Source organism: Miscanthus floridulus, chromosome 18 (assembly GCF_019320115.1).
Source record: "Miscanthus floridulus cultivar M001 chromosome 18, ASM1932011v1, whole genome shotgun sequence".
NCBI classification, from domain to species: Eukaryota; Viridiplantae; Streptophyta; class Magnoliopsida; order Poales; family Poaceae; genus Miscanthus; species Miscanthus floridulus.
In genome coordinates, this window is record NC_089597.1 from 95034483 (window position 1) to 95040575 (window position 6093).

Below are 6093 nucleotides of genomic sequence, written 5' to 3' on the forward strand. Positions count from 1 at the left end.
ATTATTGTTAATCAAAATTTTAATCTACCAAAATGATGGCTAAGCAGTTCTATTTTCTATGGGAATTTCTTATGTTAATCTCCTCCTCTACTGCTTCTCGTGAGCAATAGTTGGATAAGGTGTGTGTTGAGCAAAGTATGTGGCACATACTATTGAACTAGTAAAATAGTACTCTTAACTTACTGCGTCCTCACCTAATTGTAACTCATAAAATATATAGGACACTACATGCTACATCAATTCGCTGTGGGATCAAGCTGACGGAAAAAGAAAATCATAAACCCAGCTTTCCCACCTACGTTTCCTTCTCTGGTTAATGTTTCCCTCACAAGCTCTCAGATCTCAGTTACTCTGTGGACCTCTTCCTCTACAATGCAAGGAGAAGGAACAACACGGCGGGGACGGCCATCACTTGGTGAAGCTGAAGAAGCGGACCGAGGGTCTTTCCAGTTCTATCTATTACCAATCTCTCTCAATAATATGGCTCATACATAGAATACTCGTACCGTCCAATAATATGGCTCATTCAATGAGCATGCATAATTTGTTGGATGGATTGAATGAAGCCGGTATCAATCTGTTGACACAAACGGCATATTCGCTGGTTGATTTCTGGGCTGATTTGGGCTGGCTGGTGCTGGTTTATTGTGAGAGGAAAATACTGTTGGCTGGTTGGTTTGGGTTGGCTAAAACCAACAAGCGAACAGGGTGAAAAATCAGTCACACATCACAGAGAGCTAGAGTGCTCGGATCACAAATGAATCGGAGGTGGGCCAAAGTCGGCCTAGATGACTTTGAAGTCATACGTCACCTAAAAGCATGTTCGCATAGTGGCAGAAGTGGGTGATTTTTTATAAATTAAAATAGATCCAATGACTATTATCAGTGATGATGATTAGAGTCTATCAAATTAAAGACCGGATATTTGTTATTAATAATGTGAGAATTTCTAGGATTTATCTTTTTTAGCGTGTCTGGTACCTATTTCTATCATTGGTATTTAGATTTTGCCTAATTGTTGGTCAGAAACATGGAGCCTTCATTGGTCACCTTTAGATAGAATTTATAGAATTTCTCTCTTTTTTAACATGATATGCATTTAGTTGAAACCTAAGCTTAACAAGTTAATATATAAGCTCTTGTTGCATCGCATTCTGTGACTTAATCTATTGTTTAATTTTCAGCTTTTAACATCTAATATATGTTGGAACTCTAGTTTTTATTATCATTTATTCAAAATATTAAATTTTTTATTTATAATAAAAGAGTTTGGGTCATAGTTATTGTTTTATATAACATAGAGTGCTTAAAATTAAATTAACAATGGTGATATGATATAATATTTAGTCAAAATTTATAAATGTATTTGAAATAATAATTAATGAAATTTATTTTCATGGGGGTATTAATATAAATTAAAGCGAACTTTCATTGTAATTGTTGTGTGGTTTGTTAAGTGAATATTTTTCATGTTTCATAAGCTATTAAAATTAAATATTTATTCTAATATATACATGTTCACTTGGTCTATATGGTGTATTATGCTGACTTGTAGCTTCACGATTGTATAAGTGTGTAATTTAGAAATATATATAACATATACCTTGTGGATATTGAATTACTTTTCATAAAAGTAGTTACGTAAGCTCACACCTCTCTCATTTCCTACTACTTCATAAAAGAAGAGGGATGACATATGCTTGGCTTCCTCTTCAAACAACTTTCTCGCTCCTTCCTGGCTTCTCTTAAAACAACTTTCTTGCCTTACCAATGGAGATGAGTGATGAGAGGATGGAAATGTCCACTGTGGAGTGTCAACATCTTCCTCCTTCCTGGCAAGGCAATGGAGATGCTGATGCCGAAGTCGAGGTGGAGGAGGATCATCTGTGGCCAACAAAAGATGGCCCTCTTCCAATATTCCTCAAGGTATTACACTTTTCTACTACAAATATATCGCACTCCTGTTTTAGTAGGCTGTAAAAGAAACTCTGATATGTGCAAGCGCGACAACGCAGTTCGAGAATGTGGAGTACAGAGTGAAGATGACTTTGAAGAACCCCCTTGCTCTAAGATCCTGGGAGGCAGGCTCGATGGCGGCATCAAGGGCCAGATAACCTACAACGACACTCCCTACAGCCCCTGCCTCAAAAGGAGGTAAATTAAAACTGTAACAAGCAAGAATTTTCACTCAACTTAATAACGGGTTAGTAAAGAAACGAGCTAGATTCAGTGACATTTCTTTGTGTTATTAATCTGTGCGCCGGCTGCAGGATTGGATTTGTGACTCAGGACGACGTCCTCTTCCCACAGCTGACGGTGGAGGAGACCCTGGTGTTCGCCGCCTTCTTGAGGCTCCCTGCTTGCATGTCCAAGCAGCAGAAGCGCGACAGGGTCGACGCCATCATCACCGAGCTGAATCTAGAGAGGTGGAATTTGAATTTCCACGGGGAGTTTAGTTTTCACATGTATGCATGGCGATCGAATGAGTTGCGATGCGATTCTCATTTGATTGCATGGTCAGGTGCCGGCACACCAAGATCGGGGGAGCGTTCGTCAGGGGGGTGTCAGGAGGCGAGAGGAAGAGGACCAGCATCGGGAACGAGATCCTCGTCGACCCGACGCTGCTCCTCCTCGACGAGCCCACCTCCGGTCTCGACTCCACGTCGGCGAGCAAGCTCATCCTCGTCCTCCAGCGCCTCGCCAAGGTAGCAGCTATATAGTACGCCACATACATTTGTGCGCAGCAACGCCACCGACGACGACGACGACGATCATGTTATTAATTAATTCTATCGATCCTGGATGGTTATGTTGCAGACGCGCAGGACGATCATCACGACGATCCACCAGCCGTCGAGCCGGATGTTCTACATGTTCGACAAGCTGCTGCTCATCTCCGACGGGCACGCCATCTACCACGGCAAGGCCCGGGACTGCATGCACCACTTCTCCTCGCTGGGCTTCGTTCCGGAGATCCCCATGAACCCGGCCGAGTTCCTGGACCTCGCCACCGGCAACCTTGACGACATCAGCGTCCCCGAGGCGCTGCGCGGCTCGCCGGACCCGCAGGAGTTCAGGTCCCAGGTCATCAGGCACCTGCAGCTCAAGTTCCGGGCGGGGGGCGGCGCCGGCGCTGGTGGGAGAAGCAGGGTGCCGCCCACGGAGCAGCTGCGGCTGGCGTTGCGGGCGCGTAAGGACCACCGCCGTAGCATCGGCTGGCTCCAGCAGTTCACCGTGCTGTCCCGGCGCACGTTCCGGGAGCGCGCCTCAGACTACCTGGACAAGATGCGGCTCGCCCAGGCCGTCGGCGTGGCGCTCCTGCTGGGCCTCCTCTGGTGGAAGTCCCAGACCGGGAACGAGGCGCAGCTGCGGGACCAGGTGGGGCTCATCTTCTACATCTGCATCTTCTGGACGTCGTCATCGCTGTTCGGCTCCGTCTACGTGTTCCCCTTCGAGAAGCTGTACCTGGTGAAGGAGCGCAAGGCGGACATGTACCGGCTGAGCGCCTACTACGCCAGCAGCACGCTGTGCGACGCCGTGCCGCACGTCGTGTACCTGGTGCTCTTCATGACCATCCTCTACTTCATGGCGGGCCTCCGCCGCACCGTGCCGTGCTTCTTCCTCACGCTCCTCGCCACGCTGCTCATCGTGTTCACCAGCCAGGGCACCGGGGAGCTGCTGGGCGCCGCCATCCTCAGCGTCAAGAGGGCTGGGGTCATGGCGTCGCTCGTGCTCATGCTCTACCTCCTCACCGGCGGCTACTACGTCCAGCACATCCCCAAGTTCATCCGCTGGCTCAAGTACGTCTCCTTCATGCACTACGGCTTCAACCTGCTGCTCAAAGCGCAGTACCACGGCCACCTCACGTACAACTGTGCCACCCGGGGCGGCTGTCAGCGCCTGCAGTCGTCGCCGTCGTTCGGCACCGTGGACCTCGACGGCGGCATGCGCGAGGTCTGGATCCTGCTCGCCATGGCGCTCGCCTACCGAATCCTCGCCTACTTCTTCCTCCTCAAGCGGATCAGCCTCACGCCCTTGTGATCACCCACCTACCTCTGCAGCGACCCATTTCATTCTTAATTAATTTGCAGTGTTGACACCCAAAATTATCCAAAGTGCATAATGGATTCCACAATCATGTCTCTATTGTCAAGATGGTCAGAAAGCATACTTGAATCATCGTATTTGGAGCCTGGACGAGAATAAAGACTTTTCAAGGGCTGACCCACCCCAAGTCGCCTAAGCCGCCTTTCCCAACTTTGTCAAATGCTAAAACTATTGTGTTCCTCTCGTCGAGCTGATCGAAAAACATATATGGATCACCAAATTTAGCGTCCGAATGAAATAATTATGAATTTTGGAAGCTCGGCTAGAGTCGGCTAAGCCGACTCACCCTGTTTTTAGCCCATTCAGGCCCATAAAAACTAGCTTAGCCGACTTTCCACAGTTTTTGAGTCGGTTTGACTTCCAAATCGGTTTTGGACCTATTTTAGTCACAACATTAGTCTTTCTATTTCTATTTCTAATTCTAATTCTATTTTCCTCTTCCTAACACCTATCCATGTATACATGTATTACCACCTTAGTGGGGCCACCTAGGTCAACACTAGGGATTGGTCAAGCCAGGGCTTGGACCCACGCACAACAAGAGTATTTAATTAAGAGGTTAATCAAGATTTTATTAGCAAGTCATGAAGATCCAAAGAAGCAACTCATAAGTTTCAATTTGTGCAAATGCTCAACCATCTAGTTTTGGATCTACTTGTGCAACTAGGGTAGCTTCCTAGCATGTATCATTCACCAAGCAATGGTGTTTTTAGAAAAGTTTTTGAAAGGTGGGATTTTTGGGTTCTTGAATTTTTAGGGTTGTTACACACTGTCCAAACATTAACGCAGACGGTCACAAAATGCAACCGTTTCTCCTAAAATACTTGAGGATTTTTAGAGACGGTGATTTTTATTTACGGAGGCGGTCACAATTGCCCGTCTCATAAAATGGATTTACGGAGGCGGACGTTTTATTTACGCATGAGGTCAGATATCGCCCGCCTCCTAAAATGTATTTACGGAGGCTGGCCACTTAAGAGGTCCGTCTCTGAAAATGGAGGCCATTTTTGGAGGAGGCCATTTTCGAAGGCGGACCTCTTAAGAGGCCCGTTTAAGGAAAATGGCCCGATATCCAAAAGACCCAAGAGGTCCGTTATATGTGCCCACATATAAATATATGACAAGTTAGGGTTTGGATGCGCCTCAGCTCTCTCTCTCTCTCAAGTCTGAACCGGTTGTCTCTCTTCTCTCACTTCTCTCTCTCTCCTCCTCTCTCTCTCTCCATCTCTCTCTCTCTCCTCTTCTCTCTCTCCCTGGTGTGGGGCTACGTGGAGTGGTGGTGGCACCGACGGCAGGTGTAACGAGCGCGCACGGGGGCTCTCCTATAGGCGGTCGCACACACTAGGGCCCTCTTGGTGGCAACCTCCACCACAACGGCGGTGCAAGGGGCGCCACCTACCTAGGCGATGGTGTGGGGACGCGGCCTCCTTCCCTGGTTAGATCCGGTCCTAGCGGTGGCATGAGCGGCGCCAACTCGTGGGCCAGCAGCGGCGTGCATGCGTTGATCCTGTTGAGGACGGCCTTGAGGAGCAGATTCGGTTGTGGAGGGTGGCCCCAACGCACGAGTCCGTTGGAGGGTAGCCCGACGAGTTGATCACGTGGTGGAGGGCGACCCAGACGCACAGATCCGATGGACGAAGTCCCTAACGAGCCGATCTGGTTTTGGAGGGTGGCCTCGACGAGCAATCCGGCGAGCAGCAGCGACTACGCATCGATGGGCTCAACGGGCCCCATCAATGGGCTTGCTAGCTTTTTTGTTTTTTTAATTGATTAACCTAGGCGGGCATACCGACCGCCTTGGTTACTCCTAATTAATGCAGACCTTTCATTCATGGTGGACATGGTGGCCGCCTCTAAAAGGTCCTAATGGCTAGAGGGGGTGAATAGCCTATTAAAAATTTCTACAACACTTAGCAAACCGGTTAGACAAATAAAAGGCGAAGCGAATGTTGCGCTAGCCTAATAAAAATGCAAGCCACCTACCAT

General features: G+C 48.0%; 1 pseudogene; it reads left to right on the plus strand.

Annotated features, from left to right (window-relative positions):
• Positions 1–1730: 1730 nt before the first annotated feature.
• On the plus strand, positions 1731–4387 carry LOC136522338 (ABC transporter G family member 26-like; annotated as a pseudogene).
• Positions 4388–6093: the final 1706 nt, after the last annotated feature.